This window comes from Notolepis coatsorum (assembly GCF_963971535.1).
Source record: "Notolepis coatsorum genome assembly, chromosome: 7".
Taxonomy (NCBI): Eukaryota; Metazoa; Chordata; class Actinopteri; order Aulopiformes; family Paralepididae; genus Notolepis; species Notolepis coatsorum.
This window is the reverse complement of record NC_140171.1, coordinates 173931025-173957189: the sequence shown is the minus strand read 5'-3', so window position 1 is coordinate 173957189 and position 26165 is coordinate 173931025. Positions and strand designations below refer to the sequence as shown.

General features: G+C 44.1%; 2 protein-coding genes across 4 annotated transcripts in view; both read left to right on the top strand.

Moving 5' to 3' along the window:
* LOC311232694 (uncharacterized protein) overlaps window positions 1–26165 on the top strand; it is a 510982-nt gene that overhangs the window by 95320 nt on the left and 389497 nt on the right. The window lies entirely within an intron of this gene.
* LOC311232482 (uncharacterized protein) overlaps window positions 18742–26165 on the top strand; it is an 88355-nt gene continuing 80931 nt past the window's right edge. The window contains exons 1-2 of one of the 3 annotated variants that reach the window (XM_084319293.1): window positions 18742–18898; window positions 19067–19177. The gene's annotated coding sequence lies outside the window, so the exon portion shown is untranslated. Of the gene's footprint in view, window positions 18903–19066; window positions 19178–26165 lie in introns of all 3 variants that reach the window. The other 2 variants (XM_084319295.1, XM_084319294.1) reach the window with 2 other exon arrangements.

The window sequence follows — 26165 nt, the reverse complement described above, 5'->3', positions numbered from 1 at the left end:
TGCAAGGTGCCGACCTGCTCATCTGGAGCAGTTAGCTTCAACCATGCAAGGTGCCGACCTGCTCACCTGGAGCAGTTAGCTTCAACCATGCAAGGTGCCGACCTGCTCACCTGGAGCAGTTAGCTTCAACCATGCAAGGTGCCGACCTGCTCACCTGGAGCAGTTAGCTTCAACCATGCAAGGTGCCGACCTGCTCACCGGGAGCAGTTAGCTTCAACCATGCAAGGTGCCGACCTGCTCACCTGGAGCAGTTAGCTTCAACCATGCAAGGTGTCGACCTGCTCATCAGGAGCAGTTAGCTTCAACCATGCAAGGTGCCGACCTGCTCACCTGGAGCAGTTAGCTTCAACCATGCAAGGTGCCGACCTGCTCACCTGGAGCAGTTAGCTTCAACCATGCAAGGTGCCGACCTGCTCATCTGGAGCAGTTAGCTTCAACCATGCAAGGTGCCGACCTGCTCATCTGGAGCAGTTAGCTTCAACCATGCAAGGTGCCGACCTGCTCATCTGGAGCAGTTAGCTTCAACCATGCAAGGTGCCGACCTGCTGACCTGGAGCAGTTAGCTTCAACCATGCAAGGTGCCGACCTGCTCACCTGGAGCAGTTAGCTTCAACCATGCAAGGTGCCGACCTGCTCACCTGGAGCAGTTAGCTTCAACCATGCAAGGTGCCGACCTGCTCACCTGGAGCAGTTAGCTTCAACCATGCAAGGTGCCGACCTGCTCACCTGGAGCAGTTAGCTTCAACCATGCAAGGTGCCGACCTGCTCACCTGGAGCAGTTAGCTTCAACCATGCAAGGTCTTATCAGCGTCACACCACTCTTATTAAAAGTACCGCAATATTTAATGGTGCTATATATAACATTCAGTTTTTTTTTGTTACAAATGCATTGTTTGTTATTTAATGTGTTTGTTGTGGTTGTTTTATTAATACATTATTTAATTATGTTTGTTACGGTTGGTTCGATTTTCTTCAATGTTTGTATGAAGGCAAAATAAAGTGTTTTTTGAAGTACGTTGCACAAACAATTGTCTCTGTGCCTGCTCACACAAATACCACAAACACAACACAACTAGAATTAAATATGAAGAGAAATATAGAAATAAAGTAAATAGAAAATGTTAAATATGAAACCAGTGTAATTATATATAAAGATGTTTTGGAGGTATTGTGTTATTGGACTGAAGAGTGATTTACAGAAGATACAGTAACAGCAGCGTAATAAATACAATAGTGTTTGCAGGGTTTAACCCTTTCACTGCGACAATACACAGAAGGCTAACCCTTTCACTGCCAAACGGTTAACCCTTTCACTGCGACAATACACAGAAGGTTAACCCTTTCACTGCCACACAACAGCAGGGTAGTTGATAGTAAAGGGTTAACCTTCTGTAGTGTGCCAGTGAAAGGGGTAAAAGAATATCTTTGCTGTACAGGATGTACCGGTGCATCTCAATACATGTGAATCTTGAGGAAGTATATTGTTTGCCTCCACGCCATGCCTCCACACCTCCAGGCCACGCCTCCACACCTCCAGGCCACGCCTCCACACCTCCAGGCCACGCCTCATTGATTCATGCAGAAGGAGCTCTGACCAAGTATTGAGTGATATACTGTTCAGTAGGCCGGCATTTCTATAATGTAGATAGTTATTTATTTATTTGAACTATGTAATATTCAAATGTTCTCAGATACTGAATTTGGGGTTAAAGTTCCACCAGTTTCTGATGGGTCACAGATTCCGGTGTAATGCCAGTGATGTCACTAACTCGTTCAGTCAGTCAGTCAGTCAGTCAGTCAGTCAGTCAGTCAGTCAGTCAGTCAGTCAGTCAGTCAGTCAGTCAGTCAGTCAGTCAGTCAGTCAGTCAGTCAGTCAGTCAGTCAGTCAGTCAGTCAGTCAGTCAGTCAGTCAGTCAGTCAGTCAGTCAATCACACTTAGCCATGTTGCCCCTAGTGGCGAAGTGAGACCAGTCCACGCTATGCGAGCACGCTTTGCATCTATGACACTGTCGTTAGGTCATGTAGCGCTTTGAGATTGTCACAGATATAAAGTGTGTTACAAATTTAATGTATTATTATTATTAGTTTACAGTCGAGGGGATCCAGCAGAAGATGGAAGGAATAATGTAATTTTAACTGAATGTTTGAAAAATACAGATTTACTAAGAATGATTGTAAAGAAAGGGGTTTTTCAGTTACTGATTGTTATGGTTTGTAACCGACCTCAAACGCAACGGCACAGACAGGAAGTTCAGAGTTAGCCAAATGCTAGGGCGTATTTATTTACAGAGTCAAAAGATGGAATAGGTACAGTAATCAAACAAACAGGGAGACTGCCTCCGGCAGAGTCATTAGCCGCTCTGCAGAATCCTCCTGGCGACAGTGGTGGGAATTTGGCATATGATGTTGTAGAGGTGGAAAACGGAGAAAGAGAGAGGTATCAGTGTTTTCCCCAACACACAATTAGCAGAGTCAGTGCAAACAAAAGATGTCTTCAGTGCTTCTTCTATAACACACAATCCGGCTGAGTCCAGTGCAAACAAAATTATATCTTCAGTGCTTCTTCCATAACACACAATCAGAATTATCCAGAGCAAACAAAATGATCTCTTCAGTGTTTCTTCAATAACACACAATCAGAACTATCCAGAGCAAACAAAATGATATCTTCTGTGTTTCTTCAATAACACACAATCCAAATGATCCAGAGGGGTTTGGTTCCACTCACCCAAGTGCAACGCGTAACAGGTAACCAGGCGCAGCTCCAAACAGTTCTCCACAGAAAGGTCCTGGAGAGAATATAGACCAGGAAACAGCAACGGGAAAAAAGCAGGCAAGGCAGTTGTATTCCAGAACGACCCGACAACGATAGCAAGAAGGTCTGTGTATATAAAGCCTTCAGGGGCGCTAATTACAAACTGTGACAGCTGCGTGATGAGATCGATACTTGCTCCAAAAGCGTGTGGCGGGGAATGCACCAATCAACACGGCACCTTAAAGGAACGGAGCGCGTGGCGGGGAATGCATCAATCAACATAGTACCTTAAAGGAACGGAGCGTGTGGCGGGGAACGGACCAAACCTCACACTGATGTTGATCACTAGATGGTAGTAATGTAACACATCTGGATGTCAACCACCAATACAGAAGAAGAAGAAGAAGAAGAAGAAGAAGAAGAAGAAGAAGAAGAAGAAGAAGAAGAAGAAGAAGAAGAAGAAGAAGAAGAAGAAGAAGAAGAAGAAGAAGAAGAAGAAGAAGAAGAAGAAGAAGAAGAAGAAGAAGAAGAAGAAGAAGAAGAAGAAGAAGAAGAAGAAGAAGAAGAAGAAGAAGAAGAAGCAGCCCACCCATCAATCTATCGGCCGCGCCTTGCGCGCACAGGGTGGGGTGTGGGAGGGTCTAGGAGGGGGAAAGGACATGTGGCACTGCACGAGACAGGACATTGGAAGAGAGGAGGAAAAGGGGAGGGATTTGCAAGGTCAATCACAGGATCCCCACATGAAGCTAGTAAGGGTTTCATTACAGAATGAAATTGTGACTTTGATTTATGAGGGGTGTGTCCATGTGACGTAGGTTCTCTCTCTCTCTGTCTCTCTGTCTCTCTCTCTCTCTGTCTCTCTCTCTGTTTCTCTGTCTATCTCTCTCTCTCTCTCTCTCTCTCTCTCTCTCTACGTGCATATTATAATGTCCCGCATGGGGCGGTGCTTGGTAGGATAACACAGTATCAGTGTAAAGTCATTGACACACTTATCCCACAGACATCGAGGTTCTCTATCTTAGAGTATGTACAGAGTTGTAGTATTATTATGTACATTGATGCAGCAGGTATAAAGACACTATGGTAGTCATACTGGCCAGCAGCGTAACTAGTAAGAGTAGGTAAGGGATATGTACAGATATAGATAGCGTAGTATCTACAGATATGTAAAAGGATTATATGCAGTTATATGTACAAACACATGTGGATATATACAGTAGGCTACATTAACAATAAATATAATTAGGGTATACACAGCATTATTGTACATGCCAAGATGCCATCATACACTTGCCAACCTTCTTATTACTGTGTTGTGTCATCCAAAAATACTTTAATTTAGAGGTAATTCACACCACGACCATGTTACTATCACAAGATAGCAACTTAACAATAACAACAGGTAATGTTTTGTATTCTGGTCGTCACGAGACCGCGATCAAACTTACTGTATCAACTTCAGGCTTCAGCCACCTTCTCTTCTCTTTGTCGTCGGGAGGAAAGCCGTAATAAGATACCGTTTTGTTGACATCGTTGAACGTTTATTGCAACACGGGACACAGAACTAACTGACTACCGCGGCGCGACAACCAGGAAACACAGCAGCCTAGCGTCAACACAGCGGCCTCTGCCGCGGGGCGTGGCCGCGCCTGGTCACGTGGCCGTCGCGGCCAATCAGGCCTACCCCGGAAATAGGAACGGTTGCGGAACAGCTACAGGCATCCCCCCCCCCCTCACAGTGAGCTGTGGTGTTCCACAAGGAAGCATACTAGGACCGCTACTGTTCCTAATTTATGCAAATGACATGTCGTCATCTTGTGACTGCAACTTGTTCCTGTTTGCGGACGATTCAGCCCTGCTGGTCTCTGACAAGAACAAGTTACAGGTTGAAAAAACCCTCAGCTGTTGAAAAAAGATTCTTGCAAAATAATAAGAGATAAGAGTATCGATAAAGTACCGAACTGTTAAGCAATACAGTTTTTATACATAATCAGATTGTTTTTAGTAATACTGTGCACAAGCATTACACTAGAGGTTCCAGTAATAGGCAGCTTGAATTGCCAGGTCCTAAAACCAACGCTTTAAATCAAATCAAATCAAATTTATTTATAGGGCCCGACAACACACGTTAATGTCCCCATGGGCCGTACAGATCTTCTTTAAACAAGTCAAGAAGAAAACATAACAATAAGTCAAGAACAGAACAAGAACACCATAAGGTCCAAAATGTTTTAGATGAATGAAAGAGTTAGAGAGTTCCCATGTTTGTGGTGCTGCAAAGGAGCAGACATGTAGTACCCTGTAGTGCCATATAGTACCATGTAGTACCCCGTAGTGCCATGTAGTACCCTATAGTACCCTGTAGTGCCATGTAGTGCCCTGTAGTACCCTGTAGTACCCTGTAGTACCCTGTAGTACCCTGTAGTGTCATGTAGTACCCTGTAGTGCCCTGTGGTACCCTGTAGTGCCATGTAGTGCCACGTAGAGCCATGTAGAGCCATGTAGTACCGTGTAGTGCCATGTAGTACCATGTAGTACCATGTAGTACCCTGTACCCTAACTAAACTACCCTGTAGTAAACTACCCAGTGGTACCATGTAGTACCCTGTACCATAACTAAACTACACAGATTAATCTAAAGGTCAGTCCCCGACCAGGTGAGATCAGGGTAGGTTGAAGGAGAGAGAGAAAAGATGAGTCTTAAGCAGGGATTTAAAAGCTTCGACAGAGCAGGCGCCCCTGATGACGGCAGGTAATTTGTTCCACAGGTAGGGAGCGCGGTAGACAAAGGCTCTGTGGCCGGCGGATTTCTTTTTAACCCTAGGGGTCGATAGAAGCCCCGCATTTTGTGAGCGGGAGATCTTTTATTTTTAGAGCATTAACTCTTTGGAATAACCTGTCTCAAAACCTCTGCTGCATTTACAGTAGATTCACTTTTAAAAATAATCTTAAATTGTTTTAAAATAGTTTTTAACACTAAAGTAATTTTTTGTTTTTGTTTTACACTAATGTAATTTTAGCTATCTTAATTGTTACAGTAGTTTCATTATGCATTGTGTGTACTGACTTTTAATAATTTAGTTTTTGCAATAATAATAGTTTTTGTATGTTTTTGTGTTTATGTTTTTGTGTGTGGACCCCAGGAAGACTAGCTGGTTGCTATGGCACCAGCTAATGGGGATCTCTCTCTCTCTCTCTCTCTCTCTCTCTCTCTCTCTCTCTCTCTCTCTCTCTCTCTCTCTCTCTCTCTCTCTCTCTCTCTCTCTCTCTCTCTCTCTCTCTCTCTCTCTCTCTCTCTCTCTCTCTCTCTCTCTCTCTCTCTCTCTCTCTGGAGCCCTAACACTTCGTTGTCATCTCCGATGCCATCGGATTTAGGAAGAGAGGAGAAAATAACAACAGGACCTCACACGGTGCAATGTGTCAAACAGTACAGTAGACTATACTAGTCCGTTTTCCATATAGCGCTCTGTTTAGCAGTGTTAGCTCTGTTCAGCAGTGTTGTTAGCAGTATTAGCTGTGTTCAGCAGTGTTAGCAGTGTTCTCTGTTCAGCAGTGTCAGCAGTGTTAGCTCTGTTCAGCAGTGTTAGCAGTGTTAGCAGTGTTAGCAGTGTTAGCTCTTTTCAGCAGTGTTAGCTCTGTTCAGCAGTGTTAGCAGTGTTAGCTCTGTTCAGCAGTGTTAGCTCTGTTCAGCAGTGTTAGCAGTGTTAGCTCTGTTCAGCGGTGTTAGCAGTGTTAGCAGTGTTAGCGGTGTTAGCAGTGTCAGCAGTGTTAGCAGTGTTAGCTCTGTTCAGCAGTGTTAGCAGTGTTAGCTCTGTTCAGCAGTGTTAGCAGTGTTAGCTAATACCCCAAAGTACCCCTAAGTACCCCAAAGTAACACAAAACACCCCAAAGTACCACAAAATACCCCAAAGTATACCCTAAAATACCACAAAGTATCACAAAATACCCCAAAGAACCTCAAAGTTCCCCAAAGTATACCTCAATGTACCACAAAATACTGGCTCAGAGGTAGAGCTTACTGTATACTCTGGGGTACTTATGGGGTACTTTGGGGTACTTTGTGGGTACTTTGGGGTATTTGTGGGTACTTTGGGGTATTTTGGGGTATTTTGGGGTACTTTGTGGTGATTAGTATAGGACCCGTGTTCAGCAGTGTTAGCAATGTTAAGATCCTCCTTCATGTCTGCTCTCCCATCAGTCACTCTGGTATCCTCCGTACATGTCTGAGATCATCTCACCTTCCTTCACCCTCCCCGTGCTTCAGTACATTGCGTTTTGGAATGTTGATTTGTCAGTTAAGTGTCATCTCGTGTTTATGGCTTTGTGACGGATGATTTCCCCGGGCCTGTACATTCCTAGACCCTCTCTTCTTCTGTGGTGTGGTTCTTTCAGGAGCCGGCATCTCATTCCTGACAGTCTCTTCTTCTTCTGTGGTTCTTTCAGGAGCTGATGTCTCAGAGGCAGAAGCTGGCGCTGGAGAGGGAGAAGCTCCAGGCGGAGTTGGAGCACTTCAGGAAGTGCCTGACCCTGCCCCAGACACACTGGCCCAGGGGGGGGCACTACAAGGGCTACCCCCCCAGGTGACACCCCTGCTGAGCTGTCGGGCCCGTCCAGGCCCCCGGCCCCGTCCCTGAGTGCTCAGACTGACTCACAGAGTTTATTTTTATGGCCCCAAGTCCATGTGGCTCCACAGGGGGGGAAGATGGAGGTGCTGGCTGGATGGAGGTGCTGGCTGGCTGGATGGAGGTGCTGGCTGGCTGGATGGAGGTGCTGGTTGGATGGAGGTGCTGGCTGGATGGAGGTGCTGGCTGGCTGGATGGAGGTGCTGGCTGGATGGAGGTGCTGGCTGGCTGGAGGTGCTGGCTGGATGGAGGTGCTGGCTGGATGGAGGTGCTGGCTGGCTGGCTGGAGGTGCTGGCTGGATGGAGGTGCTGGCTGGATGGAGGTGCTGGTTGGATGGATGGAGGTGCTGGCTGGATGGAGGTGCTGGCTGGATGGAGGTGCTGGCTGGATGGATGGAGGTGCTGGCTGGATGGAGGTGCTGGCTGGATGGAGGTGCTGGCTGGCTGGAGGTGCTGGCTGGATGGAGGTGCTGGCTGGATGGAGGTGCTGGCTGGATGGAGGTGCTGGCTGGCTGGAGGTGCTGGCTGCTGGCTGGATGGAGGTGCTGGCTGGATGGAGGTGCTGGCTGGATGGAGGTGCTGGCTGGCTGGAGGTGCTGGCTGGATGGAGGTGCTGGCTGGATGGAGGTGCTGGCTGGATGGAGGTGCTGGCTGGCTGGATGGAGGTGCTGGCTGGATGGAGGTGCTGGCTGGATGGAGGTGCTGGCTGGATGGAGGTGCTGGCTAGCTGGAGGTGCTGGCTGGATGGAGGTGCTGGCTAGCTGGAGGTGCTGGCTGGCTGGAGGTGCTGGCTGGATGGAGGTTTGATTGATTGATTGAAACGTTTATTAACAGATTGCAGAATGGGTACAGTACAGTACAGCTCAATACATACAATTGTTAAGGGGATGCAGACCAGAGAAAGACTTTCGTCTTGTTTACATCAGGGTTTCCCATTTTCAATTCATCATAACATATATGACACACACGACATACAGATAGACAGTACTGCTACATCTATACATTTATGACATACCAGATTTGCAAATACAGTACTGTTTGTGATACAAAAAGTGTCCAGAAAAAGAGTGTATATACATTTGACGTAGAAACTGTACATTGGAGGAGGTTGGGTGGGTGGGGTGGGTGGGTGGGGGCTGTACATTGGAGGTGGGGGGGGGGGGGGGGGGGGGGTTGGGTAGGGGGGTTGGGGGACACTGTACACTGTACATTGGAATACTGACAAAGCCATACTTGGTCATTTACTGTACAACTGGGTTAGGACATTTGAAGGGGCCAGTTTTGAATTGCAGTCTCCCGTAGGTGTTCTTTGAGAGTGTTTTTGAAAGTGGGTAGTGATTCACATTCCTTTACAGCTTTGGGTAGGGCGTTCCACATTGATGTGGCATAATTGCAAAACGTGTTTAGTCCCTTGTTTGAGCCGAATCTGGGTTTAACATGATTTGTGGAGCTCCCTCTGGTGTTGTGATCGTGGTATTCACTGACCTTTGGGAAGTATTTTGACATGTACATGGGTACCTTAGTCGTGTAGTGTATCTTGTAGACCAGGCCCATTGCAAGTTTCTGTACTCTGTCGTCTACTCTAAGCCATCCCAGAGCCGTATAATTGAGAGTTGCGACACGCTTTGATCTCGCCGACAGGATATCACGTGGTTCACGTAGCTACCTGTAGTTCCAATTTGACATTCCTGTCAACTTGATATCAGCGGGACAGAACGGCAGAACTAATTATACGGCTCTGCTACTACTGTTACAGCAATTTTTGGTACTTATTAATACAATGTGCATTGATCACTGTTGCGATATATCATTTACATATCTGCTACTTTAATATTTACATTATATCACTAGGCGATGACGGCAATTTCGAACGTTAAATGCTAGCTGTGCTAGCTGACTTATTTTACATGAGCCATATCACCAGTTGTTACACAATCAAGCATCATTGTATTAATCAGCCCACATTATATGTGGGCTATTTATATTCAATATATATAATAGCATTTCAGGTGAGTGGCAGAGAGACTTGTGCTTCTACACATCCTAATGCTATCTATAGTATAAGTATAGTATAAGACATTCATACATGCACATGTGAAAATGCAGTGAATATCATATCAAGCTGTTTACTCTGCATTTCTTAGCATTTACATTTCATACTGTAACCATTGATACTACTCAATTAAGCCAAGAAAGAAGTTTGGTCAACAGTACAAAATATACAAAGCAACCAATTGCATTCCACAATTTTTTTATTATTATAGGCCTATAATATGTCCAATGTCCATGTAGAGGTCCAGTCTTCCACTCCTGTTGTTTGTAGTGCTAGGGCCTTTCTGTCACGACTGCTGCTCACCACAGACTGGACACATGCACGTCATTACAGTGGTAATTTATCCTAGAAAACAAAACAGGGAGATAGAGAGTTATGGAGTTGCTCATGCACTCTACAACAACACACATCTTGTGCATAATCTTTCTATGGCCATAAAAACAGATAATAAACTATTCTATTTTTGATACAATTTGACTCATCTGAATTTCTACAGTTTCACTGTTTGACTCATTTAAAATAACAGGTTCAATGTGTCCGGGTTCTTTGCAACAAGTGCTGGCCTGAAATTCATGGTGGAGCAGGAACAACGACCTCCATCTTACCAGACAACAGCATGGCTCCTGGAATTAATGAAAACTTTATTTAACAGGTTGCAGAATGGGTACAATACAGTACGGCTCAATACACACAATTGTTAAGGGGATGCAGACCAGAGAAAGACGTTTGTCTTGTTTACATTTTTATTTTTTAAATTGAGCTCACCACCTACAAGGCTTTAAAGGGTGAAGCCCCAAGCTACATTGCTGATCTTATAACCCCTTACTGCCCTAATAGGGCTCTCCGCTCCTCCGACCAAGGAGAGCTCGTCGTCCCCCGGACCAAACTGAAAACCAAGGGTGACCGGGCTTCGTAGCACCCAAGCTATGGAATCAGCTACCTTATGAAATCAGGTCTGCTGTTAGTGTGCAGTCTTTTAAACAAGGTCTAAAAACCTTTTTATACAGTGAGGCTTTTAATTGATCATGTATGTGGTATAACGTGTGTATGTGTGATTGTATTTTACTTCATTTATTTTTTGAAGTATTCTACAATCTTGTATGTGATGTAACGTGTGGTTATTCTATTCTGATTAACCTTTTACTGCCTGTAAAGCACTTTGTGATTTTAATCTGGAAAAGCACTATATAAATAAAATATACCTTACATCAGGGTCCCCCATTTTCAATTCATATTGACATTTATGACATACACAACATACATGACATTTATGGCATAGGGACATACAGGTATTTAGTACCGATACATTTGTGACATAAATGGTATTCAAATATACAGTACTGTTATTAGGGGTGGGAATCACCAGTTTCATCACGATACAATACGATATTGATTCTTTGGACAATGATACGATATTTGCCGATATCACAAAGTATGCCACGATACGATTAGATTCAGGTGCCTGCAATCGATATGATGCGATATTATGTGCCCATTTAACACAATCAGTCACATTTAGATCAACTAAAAAAAGGCTACGGAAATATCAATTGACGTTTTAATTTTTTAGCTCTTCCAGACATTTAAATGAAAAAAATTTGTATTATTTTTAATACAAATAGACCTTTATATATTGAGTTTTAAACTTTAAGTAAAATGTTTTGGAACTCACAACACGCAGGCTAAAACCCCTTCCTCTCGCAAATTGTTTTATGTTGCATGATGATCATGAATACATTTATTATGTATTCATGTTTAAATATCAACATTATCTGTCCATCCTCAGTAACACACACACACACACACACACAGACACACAGGGTCGCAAAATAGACGCTCTGTAGCGCTGTTCTGCTGTAATGTCTACACAGCGTTTCAACTACTGGGCGGATATGACTCGCGGGATTTTGAAAATAAGAGTATCGCAATATGAATCGATCTTTTTACGTTGCATCGATCCTATTTGATTATTGATAATAGATCGATATATCGATCTGGATCGATGTATCGTCCCACCCCTAACTGTTACCCATAGATCCTGACAGAGTATATACATATGATGGGGAGGGGACTGTACATTAGGAGGGGGTGGGTGGGAGAGAAATATACATACGGTGGGGAGGAGACTGTACATTTCTACTAATAATATACAACCTACATATCTACTAATAATATACAAACTACATTACTACTAATAATAATCAACCTCACAACTCCAAATGACTGGGCCACGTCTCTCATTAGAGTCAAGACCACGAGAGGAGAGCCAGACAGGTCTGTATCCACTGTGTTATTGTCTATATATTATATTATGTAACCTTACTGTACCTTATATGAAGACCAGTCTATCTAGTGTCATGTGTTATTGTCTATATATTATAACCTTACTGTACCTTATAATAAGACCAGTCTATCTAGTGTCATGCTAGACCTACAAAAGGCCTTCGACACTGTCAATCACACCATTCTGATTGACAAGCTAAAAGCAATTGGTTTTGATAGTTTATCAGTGAGCTGGATACAATCCTACCTGGAGGGGAGAGAACAGATGGTGGAGGTAAACGGTACCCTACCCCCCCCCCTCACAGTGAACTGTGGTGTTCCACAAGGAGGCATACTAGGACCACTACTGTTCCTAATTTATGCAAATGACATGTCGTCAGCTTGTGACTGCAACTTGTTCCTGTTTGCGGACGACTCAGCCCTGCTGGTCTCTGACAAGAACAAGTTACAGGTTGAAAAAACCCTCAGCTCGGAACTAGGCAAAATCTGCATATGGCTCGCCGACAACAAACTATCATTACACATGGGCAAAACAGAGTCCATTCTCTTCGGTTCAAATAACAAACTCAGCAAAACAGATGGCTTCTCAGTTACAGTGGGTGACAATATTGTCACAAGGAAAGATGAAATTACCTACCTGGGTTCCATCCTAGAGGCTAATCTTTCCTGTGACAAAATGGCATCCAATGTAATAAAGAAAGTCAATCAACGAACTCGATTCTTGTACCGGATCTCCTCCCTGGTAAACAAGAATACCCTGAAGACTCTGGCAGGAGCACTCATTCAGGGGTACTACGACTATGCTTGCACCTCATGTTACCAAAGCACCTCAAAGGCACTAAAAACCAAATTACAAACATCTCAAAACAAACTAGTCAGACTACTGCTTGACCTGACTCCTAGAACCCACCTCACCCCTGCACACTTTGCCAACCTAGGATGGCTTAGAGTAGACGACAGAGTACAGCAACTTGCAATGGGCCTGGTCTACAAGATACACTACACGACCAAGGTACCCATGTACATGTCAAAATACTTCCCAAAGGTCAGTGAATACCACGATCACAACACCAGAGGGAGCTCCACAAATCATGTAAAACCCAGATTCGGCTCAAACAAGGGACTAAACACGTTTCGCAATTATGCCACAACAATGTGGAACGCCCTACCCAAAGCTGTAAAGGAATGTAAATCACTACCCACCTTCAAAAACACTCTCAAAGAACACCTACGGGAGACTGCAATTCAAAACTGGCCCCTACAAATGTCCTAACCCAGTTGTACAATAAAGACCAAGCATGGCTATTCCAATGTACAGCCCCACCCAACCCCACCCCACCTACCCAACCTCCTCCAATGTACAGTTTCCATGTCAAATGTATGTCAGTATTCCAATGTACAGTGTCCCCCCCCTACCCAACCCCCCCCCCCCCCCCCCCCACCTCCAATGTACAGCCCCACCCCACCTACCCAACCTCCCCCAATGCACAGTTTCTATGTCAAATGTATATACTCTTCTTCTGGATTTTTTTAGTATCACAAACAGTACTGTATTTGAAAAGCTGGTATGTCATAAATGTATAGATGTAGCAGTACTGTCTATCTGTATGTCATGTGTGTCATATGATGAATTGAAAATGGGGGACCCTGATGGAAACAAGACGAAAGTCTTTCTCAGGTCTGCATCCTCTTAACAATTGTATGTATTGAGCTGTACTGTACTGTACCCATTCTGCAATCTGTTAATAAACTTTTCAATCAATCAATCAATCAATCAATCAATCAGTCATGTGTTATTGTCTATATATTATAACCTTACTGTACCTTATATGAAGACCAGTCTATCTCGTGTTGCTCACTTTAACAATAAATCTAATAAACAATGATAAACTAATGAACACCAATATAATAACTGCAAATAATTTGGTAAATATAACGTTAGGCCAACATCACGTCAGCATGGTAACGTTCTTAACTGCATTTAGAATCTAACAAGCTATTAACTTACGATCAACATTAACTAAAGCTTGCTACATAAAATACCAATATTGACTAAATCCATGAGTGGTCTGCTAATGCGTTAAAATGTACAAAGTAGTAAAAGTAAAGTAAACTTACAAGCGAGTGCCGCTCGGCAACAATGAAAATGCATGGCGTTGAGCTGAGACTTGAACTACGGACCACCCCTGAGGCGCTTTACTTCCGCATTCCACGATAACAACGAAAGTGGGTCAGAGTGGCGGAACTCTTAATTAAAGGGCTCTGAGCCATCCTAGGTTGTCAAAGTGGGCAGGGGTGAGGTGGGTTCTAGGAGTAAGGTCAAGCAGTAGTCTGACCAGTTTGTTTTGTGATGTTTGTCATTTTGATTTTAGCGCCTTTGAGGTGCTTTGGTACCATGAGGTGCAAGCATAGTCGTAGTACCCTTGAATGAGTGCTCCTGCCAGAGTCTTCAGGGTATTCTTGTTTACCAGAGAGGAGATCCGGTACAAGAATCGCGTTCGTTGGTTGACTTTTTTGATTACATTGGATGCCTCTAGATGGAAGATTTGCCTCTAGGATGGAACACACACACACACACACACACACACACACACACGCACACACGCACGCACTCACACACACACACACCACACGCATGCACGCACGCCAAAGGGTGCACAACAGAGTACAGCAACTTGCAATGGGCCTGGCCACAACACCAGAGGGAGTTCCACAAATCATGTTCAACCCAGATTCGGCTCAAACAAGGGACTAAACACGTTTAGCAATTATGCCACATCAATGTGGAACGCCCTACCCACAGCTGTAAAATAATGTGAATCCCTACCCTCCTTCAAAACCGCTCTCAAAGAGCACCTACGGGTGGCTGCAATTAAAAACTGGCCACTGTAAAATGTCCAAACCCCCCACCCAACCCCCTCCAATGTACAGTTTCCCCTTCTAATGTATATATTTTTTTATGATATCTTTTTCTTAAACAGTACTGTATGTATGTCTTGTACAGTATGTCATAAATGTCTTGATTTACATTTGGCCTTTACGATTGGGCAGACAACATCCACAAGATGATTTTATGGACCCAAGAACCGGCACTGAGTTGGTGTGAATCTGAAGCAGGATCCTGTCAGTCTACCTCACTATTGGCTCTGCTCTCATCTGAATTGCCAATCCGGCCGACCAAATTTTCAAGAAACCCAATTGTTGTATCGACTTTGAAAATATGGCTTCAATTCAGGCGCGCCTCTGGACTCCTTGGGTTCTCCAGCCACAGCCCCATTTGCAACAACCACCTCTTTATCCCTCCCCACACTGATGCACGCAGCCTTTTTGACCTGGCAAAGGTCAGGCCTAGTTAGAGTGAGGGACCTATACACCAATAATGTTTTCTGTAGTTTTAGCGATCTTTGTGAAAAATGTGGCCTCCCGAGATCTCATTTATTTCGATACTTTCAAGTTCGAAACTGGGTTAAACAACACAATACCTCCTTCCCTATTATCTCCAACTCAGTAATTGACACAATTCTGGACATCCCCACAAATCAAAAAGGTCTTATATCAAGGATTTACACCCTGATCTCCCGTAACACAGAAACATGTCTTGATAAAATCAAAGAGGACTGGGAAAAGGAATGGGGTGAGGCTATAGATGAGAATATTTGGAATGGAGTATTGGCCAGAGTAAATGATAGTACATCCTGTTCCAGGCTCAATCTGATGCAATTTAAGGTGGTCCATCGCATCTACTTTACAAACTCTAAACTCGCCAAAATATATCCCAATATTACAGACTCTTGTAATATATGCCACATGTCCCCAGCAAATATGACGCACATGTTTTGGTCTTGTCCCCGCCTATACAGCTTCTGGACAGCTATTTTCAAACACCTCGCCGAGGCTTTCGACATGGTGCAGAAATAGCCATCTTTGGAGTCTTACCAAGACCGGATCACCAAGGGGTTAGGAGAAGAACAATAGATAGAATTGCCTTTGCATCCCTACTAGCACGCAGAAGGATCTTGCTAGAGTGGAAATCACCAGCAGCCCCCAAAGCATCCCTATGGCTTAAAGATCTCATGTTCTTTCTAAATTTGGAGAAAATCAAACACAACCTAAGGGGGTCTAGTGAAAAGTTTGAAATAGTATGGGGCCCTTTTATTGGTTACATAGCCAAGCTAAAGACACTAGGATAATGGGAAGGAAGGATGAGTGAGAGAGATATGTGTTTGTATGTTCTATGTTTCCTGTTGTGTATTTGTAGGATTGGGCAAGATAGGGGAGGGAAAATGGGAGGGAGGGGGAGGGTTCGTACAAGGTCCTTGAAATGCTTAATACTTGTATTTTGACACAAGGTAGCGCTAACTGTTGGAGATTGGCTTTGAGCCATAAATATTGGATCCGACTAAAGGTGTTTTTTGTACTCTTTATTAATTATTATTATACATGTTTGCTATAGAAAACAGCACTTAAAAGTGAACTGTATCCCTTTTATTTTTTAATTCTCTTTTTTGAGAAAGTCCTTGAATTTAATTTTGCAATGTCTGTGGGAACCCAGGAGGGAGGGGGGAAGGGCGAAAATACAAAATATGCCATTCAATGTGTAATGTATCCAACTGTACCTTTGATGACTAATAAATAAATGTTTAAAAAAAATTAATGTCTTGATGAATTGAAAATGGAGGACCCTTTTTTTGGCCTGAGTGAGATTCGCCAACTGATCACTGAAGCAGTTCTGAAATTCTTGCACGACAGACTCCTATAGGAGAATATAAAGTGCTGCTTATAAATGTAAATGGGGGACCCTGATGTAAACAAGACGAAAGTATTTCTCTGGTCTGCATCCCCTTAACACTTTGAGCGCCACGCCTGGTTTTCCTTTTTACCGGCTGAATGCCACCATCGGCGCCAATGTTAACGTTAATATCGCCTAATCTATGTTTTAAATTATGGCTATGTGTCTAATCTGCCCATCGCATTATCAAAGACTATTTTCCAGTCAGTGCTGTCAAGGCAGATTGGTTTTTTATCGCGTTGTTTCCGTTTCAGAGCATTTAGAAAAGCACCCGTTTTCAGATAAAAAACAGCTCATTCTGGAGCATTCTATGAAAATCGTCTTTTACTGGAATATTCCACAACGTTGATATTCGTCGGCCTTTTTATGAATCGTTTTCAAATAAACGCTAGATGATCAATATTATACGTGAACGCAAGCACATTACGGCCGCGCACGGATAATCGCTCCGTTGATTTCCTCTCTGACTTTTACAGTGAAACTGAAAGAAGACATTTCACAAAACAGCTTATAACTTCATCAAACTTACTCTGATTATCCTAACACTGATAACATAGAGTCCTTACCTGACATCAGATGGTATCCAACTGGTATATTCCAATTCCTGATCACCATTCGAAAAAATCGATACGTGTATGGATCCAACGCGATACAGTAGTACTCCATGATCCGCGGGGCTCTGAGGTTCCAGAATGAACTGTGGTAACCCCGGCTGGATCAGTGGACTGGAAAATGTGGAGTACCGGATTTTTTTCCCCATTCATTTTCATTGAGTCCATTCCAAAATCACTTATGTCATCTGGGAGACGACAGGGGGCGCTTTTTTCCACAATGATCGCCGGCGCCGCTCGGCTATACTCGGGTAGGCTCGGGTGATGCAATATGATTTCAGATCGCTAAAAAAAAATAATAATAATAATTCAGAGAAATCTCGTGAGTGGCTTTCAACCACCTATAAATAAACCCGAGTATTCTCGTGTGTGGCAGGCAAAGTGTTAACAATTGTTTGTATTGAGCCGTACTGTATTGTACCCATCCTGCAATCTCTTAATAAAGTTTTCAATCAATGCGTTAGAAAAGTTAACATGAGTTATTTCTCGAAAATTATATTGTATTATATATGTAATTGTTTTTATATGTGTAAATAAACAAACAAACAAACAAACAAACAAACAAACAAACAAACAAACGTTTCAAAGAGGAAAAAGAGGTTCCTCCAGTGTGTCTGGCCGCGTTATTTTTTTTCGTAGCCGCATTTTGCGGAGACGCTCTCTGATTGGCCACTGACTGATTGATTGATTGATTGAAAACTTTATTAACAGATTGCAGAATGGGTACAATACAGTACGGCTCAATACACACAATTGTTAAGGGGATGCAGACCAGAGAAAGACTTTCGTCTTGTTTACATCAGGGTCCCCAGAGACTGACGCTCTCTGATTGGCCACTGACATGTGCGCCCAATCGCGTGTCGAGCTGTGTCTTTGCCCATTTCCGGGTCTAACAGCCTGCAAACTACCTAACGCCTAGTTTATCACTGGTTAAGCTTTCGAAGTTGGTTAAGGTTAGAGTTTGGAATCAGGGCTGGCGTTCTATCGCCCTGCTCTAAGACAAACTCTAACCTTAACCAACTTCGAAAGAGTGCCTAAGCTTAACCGGTGTAGAAACAGGCGTCACACGATTGGGCGCACCAGAAACGTCAGTGGCCAATCAGAGAGCGTCTCCGCAAAATGCGGCTACGAAAAAAAATAACGCAGTCTAGTGAATTAATGAATTAATGAAAACTTTATTTAACAGATTGCAGAATGGGTACAATACAGTACGGCTCAATAACATACAATTGTTAAGGGGATGCAGACCTGAGAAAGACGTTTGTCTTGTTTCCATCAGGGTCCCCCATTTTCAATTCATATAGTCTATTCATATGCTAACAGAGTTGTGTTTCCGCGGTCGGTTTGCGCGATCTGATTGGCCACTGACGTTTATCTCAGCACCAATCGGTTACTTCTAACAATCGCGCCAGCAGGCTGTTACCGTAACCTTAACCTTAACCCTAACCTTAACCTTAACCAAATCGCGCAACCGAACGCGGAAGTGCAACTGCGGGCCAATCAGATCGCACAACCGAACGCGGAAGTGCAACTGCGGGCCAATCAGATCGCGCAAACCGACTACGGAAACACAACTCCGTTAGAAAAAGATATCAGGCTAGCGGGACGGTAGAGTTACGTAACGTTAGTCAATAAGAACAGAGAGCTGTAGAATAATTATATGACTCTGCTGTGAACAACCCTGCAAACCCAAATAAATGCCCAGTCCTCGAGAGAACTGTTTTCCTGGTTTACTGTCACCACCTTACAGAGGGAATGAGCCCGAAGTCCGACTACTTCTAACAAGTAGGTAACTTACATGAGCGGTGTTGTTGTGTCGGACTCGGACAATTGATTGATTGATTGAAAACGTTATTAACAGATTGCAGAATGGGTACAGTACAGTACAGCTCAATACATACAATTGTTAAGGGGATGCAGACCAGAGAAAGACTTTCGTCTTGTTTACATCAGGGTCCCCCATTTTCAATTCATCGTAACGGCCAGAAGAACCACGTCGTGTTGTTAGCAGAACGCTGCTGGACTCTACTACGTTCAGAACAACACAGGAGAAGGTAAACAAAGGTAGGTTCACGTCGACCTCTCCGTTTTGTTATAACATCTGCTTTTATCCATCTACTGACCGAACATCTGATCTGTTGGGTGTTTCTGCCACTTTTCCATCCAGACTGGGCCTTGACCAGAGGTAGCTGGAGCAGCTAACAAGCTAAGCTACTATGCTAATGCTACTACAGAGTTTGTGAAAATATGTGACGTTAGGTCAGAAACTGGTGCGACTCTATGTATAGAGAGAAATGTGCGTTTATTCAGCTTGTTACTAACAATGACCGATCATCTCAACTGTTGAGCGTTTCAGCCACTGTGTCGGCTTTACTTGAGATGCTATGCTAATGATTCTAGGATGAGGCCAGTAAGGCCATATGCACCTCCTGCTTCTGTTCACTTGTTTAATCTCCTCCAGTAAGGCCATCTGCACCTCCTGCTTCTGTTCACTTGTTTAATCTCCTCCAGTAAGGCCATATGCACCTCCTGCTTCTGTTCACTTGTTTAATCTCCTCCAGGAAGGCCATATGCACCTCCTGCTTCTGTTCACTTGTTTAATCTGCTCCAGTAAGGCCATCTGCACCTCCTGCTTCTGTTCACTTGTTTAATCTGCTCCAGTAAGGCCATCTGCACCTCCTGCTTCTGTTCACTTGTTTCATCTCCTCCAGTAAGGCCATCTGCACCTCCTGCTTCTGTTCACTTGTTTAATCTCCTCCAGGAAGGCCATATGCACCTCCTGCTTCTGTTCACTTGTTTAATCTGCTCCAGTAAGGCCATCTGCACCTCCTGCTTCTGTTCACTTGTTTCATCTCCTCCAGTAAGGCCATCTGCACCTCCTGCTTCTGTTCACTTGTTTCATCTCCTCCAGTAAGGCCATCTGCACCTCCTGCTTCTGTTCACTTGTTTAATCTCCTCCAGTAAGGCCATCTGCACCTCCTGCTTCTGTTCACTTGTTTCATCTCCTCCAGTAAGGCCATATGCACCTCCTGCTTCTGTTCACTTGTTTCATCTCCTCCAGTAAGGCCATCTGCACCTCCTGCTTTCATTGATTGATTGAAAAGTTTATTAACAGATTGCAGAATGGGTACAGTACAGCTCAATACATAGTGGAGATGAAGCAGTGAACAATGTGATCCTAGTTTGTTTGTTGTGTACCTTGTGTAAGACAGGGTTCTATAATCAAATGTGAAATCTATCTTGTCTGAAAAATCAAATATAATATCCCTGTTTTCAACATGGGCGCCGCCATTTTGTTGCTGACGTCATGGGGCTTGTTTGGTGTATACACTGCTGGTTAGCTGCCTATAGTGAATGGGTCAGTCAGTAAATAAAATGTTGCCTACAAAACAACGGGACCGCGGTGGTTCTGTTTGTATTGCTCCTGGCTGTTCAAACAAATTTTACCATGTGAGAGAGAGGAAAGTTGGTTAATTTCCACAAACTACCAGTGAAAAAAACAGTGTTGTTGGCACGTTGGCTCAGGCTGGCTGCACTCAGGCGGCGCGACCAGCCTGTTGGACAGGGAAGGAGGATCTGCAGCTGAAGCCGGACGCGGTTCCCTCAGTCTTCGACAGACAGACCGGCCCAGGCAGTTCAGCGTCGCGGAGCATTCAGCCTGCTGGCTACCTAGATCCACTTCAACCAGCCGAGCGTCGGGAGCTCCAGCAGCTTGTCGATGTGCTAATAGCCTGGAGCCAGCTACCGTTAGCTTGCCGAGGCTCCAGCACACCGACAAGCTGTGTAGCCAGCTACCGTTAGCTTGCCGAGGCTCCAGCACACCGACAAGCTGTGTAGCCAGCTACCGTTAGCTTGCCGAGGCTATTAGCACACCGACAAGCTGTGTAGCCAGCTACCGTTAGCTTGCCGAGGCTATTAGCACACCGACAAGCTGTGTAGCCAGCTACCGTTAGCTTGCCGAGGCTATTAGCACACCGACAAGCTGTGTAGCCAGCAGGCTGAATGCTCCGCAACGCTGGTTGAAGTGGATCTAGGTAGCCAGCAGGCTGAATGCTCCGCGACGCTGAACTGCCTGGGCCGGTCTGTCTGTCGAAGACTGAGGGAACCGCGTCCGGCTTCAGCTGATTAGTGGTCTTCTGGACAAACATCCCACCCCAACAACATAATCCGAGGCAATGAAGTGTTCGCTGCAGATCCTCCTTCCCTGTCCAACAGGCTGGTCGCGCCGCCTGAGTGCAGCCAGCCTGAGCCAACGTGCCAACAACACTGTTTTTTTCACTGGTAGTTTGTGGAAATTAACCAACTTTCCTCTCTCTCACATGGTAAAATTAGTTTGAACAGCCAGGAGCAATACAAACAGAACCACCGCGGTCCCGTTGTTTTGTAGGCAACATTTTATTTACTGACTGACCCATTCACTATAGTCAGCTAACCAGCAGTGTATACACCAAACAAGCCCCATGACGTCAGCAACAAAATGGCCGCGCCCATAATGATAAATGCTTCAGAAATGCACACAACAAATAGTTTTTTCTTAGAAACTGCTTATTTTTATAACGTGATTTCTTCTGTGGCTTATCTAAATACTAATGTGATGCTATGAATATGTATTTATCGCACTGCTTCATCTCCACTTTAAGGGGATGCAGACCAGAGAAAGACTTTCGTCTTGTTTATCTGAATAAAAAAAAAAAAAAAAAAAAAAAAATTATCTAACCCTAACTAACCATGCACTTGTCCTAATAAACTAACCTACACTGTAGCACTCAACACTTTGACGAACATTGTTACTCAGCTGATAGAGTTGTGCCCTTCCTGATGGCTTGTCGTACAGAACTTGTAAGTCGCTTTGGATAAAAGCGTCAGCTAAATGACTAAATGTAAAATGTAAATGTAATGTTGTTTACATCAGGGTCCCCCATTTTCAATTCATCATAACATATGACATACATGACATACAGATAGACAGTACTGCTACATCTATACATTTATGACATATCAGATTTGCAAATACAGTACTGTTTGTGATACAAAAGTGTCCAGAAAAAGAGTGTATATACATTTGACGTAGAAACTGTACATTGGAGGAGGTTGGGTGGGTGGGTGGGTGGGGGGGGGGTTGGGTAGGGGGGATACACACATTTTACACTGTACATTGGAATACTGACAAATAGGGATGCCCCGATCGATCGGCCACCGATCGTTATCGGCCGATAATCAGTATAAATATGCGATCGGGGAATTCCGATAATTAGTCATATTCGCCGATCGCGGAAACTGATCAAGTGGATATCTCACTCGCTTGTCTCAGACGCACAGGACCTGCAAACTGCTCCTCCTCCCTAGCTCCGCCCGTACCCGTGTAGAGTTTGTAAACACAGAGGAGGCGGACCTCCTCTGCTGAGTCTAGATAGTGCATTCGACCTGAGCTAACGTTAGCTACCTAGCTATCGTTACTGTTTAAACAAAATTACCCAGTCAACTATTCACTTTTAGTAGGCATTGTCTAACGGTATTTAGCCGGCTAGCTACTGATAGCTCCGGATATCAACAAATGCTCCAGCAAGTCTAGTAGTGCATGTTGATACCTCCGTTAGCTCACGTTAGCTCATGTTAGCTCACGTTAGTTCACTGTTCAAAACGAAATGTCCGATTGAACTAAATAGTTGTCTTAACGTCATCTAGCCGGCTAGCAGTAGCTACAGATAGCTCCTGATATCAATGTCTTATAACATTGATTGAATGCGTATTCGAGCTGAGGGCTTGCTGAATGTGAAATGACCAAAGCATAACGTTACCAAGGCAATAGGGTCCCGCTGCAGCGCCGGAGAATCCTTTTTGGAGCTAGGGCTACTAGAGTACACACAGACAGTGGAGCTGTTTGCAGATAGCGAGCATTTTGACTTGTTGCGTGGTGGCGATGTCTCGCAGATAATACAAGTACAAGTCTAATTATATAATATATATATTTTATAAAAAAAAAAAAAAAAAAAACTTTTTATATAAAATAATTTTTAATTTCTTTTTAATCAAAAACGATCGGTATCGGATCGGTATCGGCCGATATGGCTCACGACGATCGGCGATCGGTATCGGTGGCAAAAAACGTGATCGGGGCATCCCTACTGACAAAGCCTTACTTGGTCATTTACTGTACAACTAGGTTAGGACATTTGTAGGGGCCAGTTTCGAATTGCTGTCTCACATGTCACGTGTTTTTTGAGAGTGTTTTTGAAAGTGGGTAGTGATTCACATTCCTTTACAGCTTTGGGTAGGGCGTTCCACATTGATGTGGCATAATTGCGAAACGTGTTTAGTCCCTTGTTTGAGCCGAATCTGGGTTTAACATGATTTGTGGAGCTCCCTCTGGTGTTGTGATCGTGGTATTCACTGACCTTTGGGAAGTATTTTGACATGTACATGGGTACCTTGGTCGCGTAGTGTATCTTGTAGACCAGGCCCATTGCAAGTTGCTGTACTCTGTCGTCTACTCTAAGCCATCCTAGGTTGTCAAAGTGGGCAGGGGTGAGGTGGGTTCTAGGAGTCAGGTCAAGCAGTAGTCTGACTAGCTTGTTTTGAGATGTTTGTAATTTGTTTTTTAGTGCCTTTGAGGTGCTTTGGTACCATGAGGTGCAAGCATAGTTGTTGTGAAGGGCCAGATTAAACTGAGAATATACCTTTATTGTTTGATATACTTTGTATATTATTTATATATATACACGGAATATCCCTTTACCTGCGTTCAGACCAGAGTAATATTCGCTCTCCTATTGGACAGCGCCCCCAGGCGCCAGCGCGCAAGCCCCCAACGGCAAGTTCAAAGACAACTGCAGGCATGTCGGAACATGCCCGGAGTCAGCGTAGTGATACCAGACAAGGACTGAGGTTGGGACTAGATATTCACTTAAGTATAAATACAGCGCAAGGTGCGCACACCGTGCTTAGTCGCTTAGTTCAATTCAGTTACGTTCAGTACCTTACCCACCTTCACCACGAGTCAACGTGCCGTGAAGTGAGCAACCTTGCGTCTAGCAGAGCATTGAGAACCGCGTGCGAATAGAATGGTAAAACGTGTCAGAGTTTAATGAAGTAACGTTGAGTTCGACTTAATCTAATGTGAAGTAAATAGTCGTTCAGTTATTGTATATCGTGTGGCCACAGTTCGTTCGTGTGTAACATTACCCAGCGGTTCGTCGTGTCTTTAGCTAGTGTACTTAACCAGGCTGTGTGGCCTAAATACGTCGCCCACACCCGAGGAGTCCTAGGCGGAGAACCGTTGGACATGTACACCGGAGAATCGACGTCGGCGATTGCAGAACCATTCCTGGTTGGATTGTATTGATTTGGAACGTGTTACCCGGAGAAGAGCATCGTTGATTTCCACTATCGTTTGGGATTCAACCTCGTGAGGATTACAACTCGGGCCTGCCTCGTGGACGGGGCTGGCTAGCTGTCATCAATGCTGTCGAGCATCTGGATTACAATTATTACTTTGCTGCTGATCAAGGGAGTTTACAAGGACCGACTCCTGTACCTGGAGTCTCTTTATTCCTCATTGAATCAGACGGAGTACCCGAGCATTCCTCTACCCTCCAGGCCTTACACCCCCGGAGGGAACCCATTGTCTCCAGTCGGTACCATTGTTGCCCTATATAGTTGCTACTATACGACAGGTGGAGTCAACTTAGACCCATCGTAGGATTCCTGCTATTCTTAGTGACTCATGCTCTTGACTGACTTTACGTATATTCTTCGCCATACAAGCGCGACCCTAATTCTCATTCTGTAACCTAATGTTGCCTAATAATAATAAATTACCCTCAAATACTATTTCTGTGTCAATGCCGTGTTCTTGTGGGTGTTCACCATCTATAGTTGATGTACTGTCTGGCCAGTAATTAAAGTACATAACTAGCAGTGGTTTAATCTATCACAATCTTTAATACAGTCAGGGTTTTGTAACCCCTCAGTTACAATAGTCGTAGTACCCTTGAATGAGTGCTCCTGCTAGAGTCTTCAGGGTATTCTTGTTTACCAGAGAGGAGATCCGGTACAAGAATCCAGTTCGTTGGTTGACTTTTTTTTATTACATTGGATGCCATTTTGTCACAGGAAAGATTAGCCTCTCGGATGGAACCCAGGTAGGTAATTTCTTCTTTCCTTGTGACAATATTGTCACCCACTGTAACCGAGAAGCCGTCGGTCTTGCTGAGTCTGTTATTTGAACCGAAGAGAATGGACTCGTTTGCCCATGTGTAATGATAGTTTGTTGTCGGCGAGCCATATGCAGATTTTGCCTAGTTCCGAGCTGAGGGCTTTTTCAACCTGTAACTTGTTCTTGTCAGAGACCAGCAGGGCTGAGTCGTCCGCAAACAGGAACAAGTTGCAGTCACAAGCTGACGACATGTCATTTGCATAAATTAGGAATAGTAGCGGTCCTAGTATGCTTCCTTGTGGAACACCGCAGCTCACTTGTTTAATCTCCTCCAGTAAGGCCACCTCTTGTTTATGTTCCCTTCGATGGAAGTGTGGATCCAAGTAACTAGCTTTGTTCAGCAGCATGAACACCCTCTTTTCCTCACTATACCGCTTCTCCAGATCGGTAATGATCTGTGTCTTCAATCATCAATGCCGGTGGGTCGCCTGGCATTCGCTTGCCCAGGCGAGAGAATAGAAGGTGTTTTAAAGGCTGTGCGGCCGACTCAGTTCGATATGTTGCCACTTTGAAAGGTTTAAGAACCCTTGTATCTGTAGTAAATAAATATATATTCATATTAGGACAGGTTTGCATTTGTCCAGCCTACAATTATATATATTATATATATATATTATTCACACAAAGTATTGTCAACAATTACAATTAAATTGTTACAATTAGGGACACCATTCTACCTTTTTTTTGGATCAGCACTTGTTGAAGCATGAACGCCATGTTGAAAAGACAGCTCCGTTGATCCAGTATTTAAAAACGGGTAGACCAAACTGGCGGCCCTATTAATTGAATGGAAGAGACACAAGACGTAACTGACATAATTGCTAGTGTAGCAGCCGG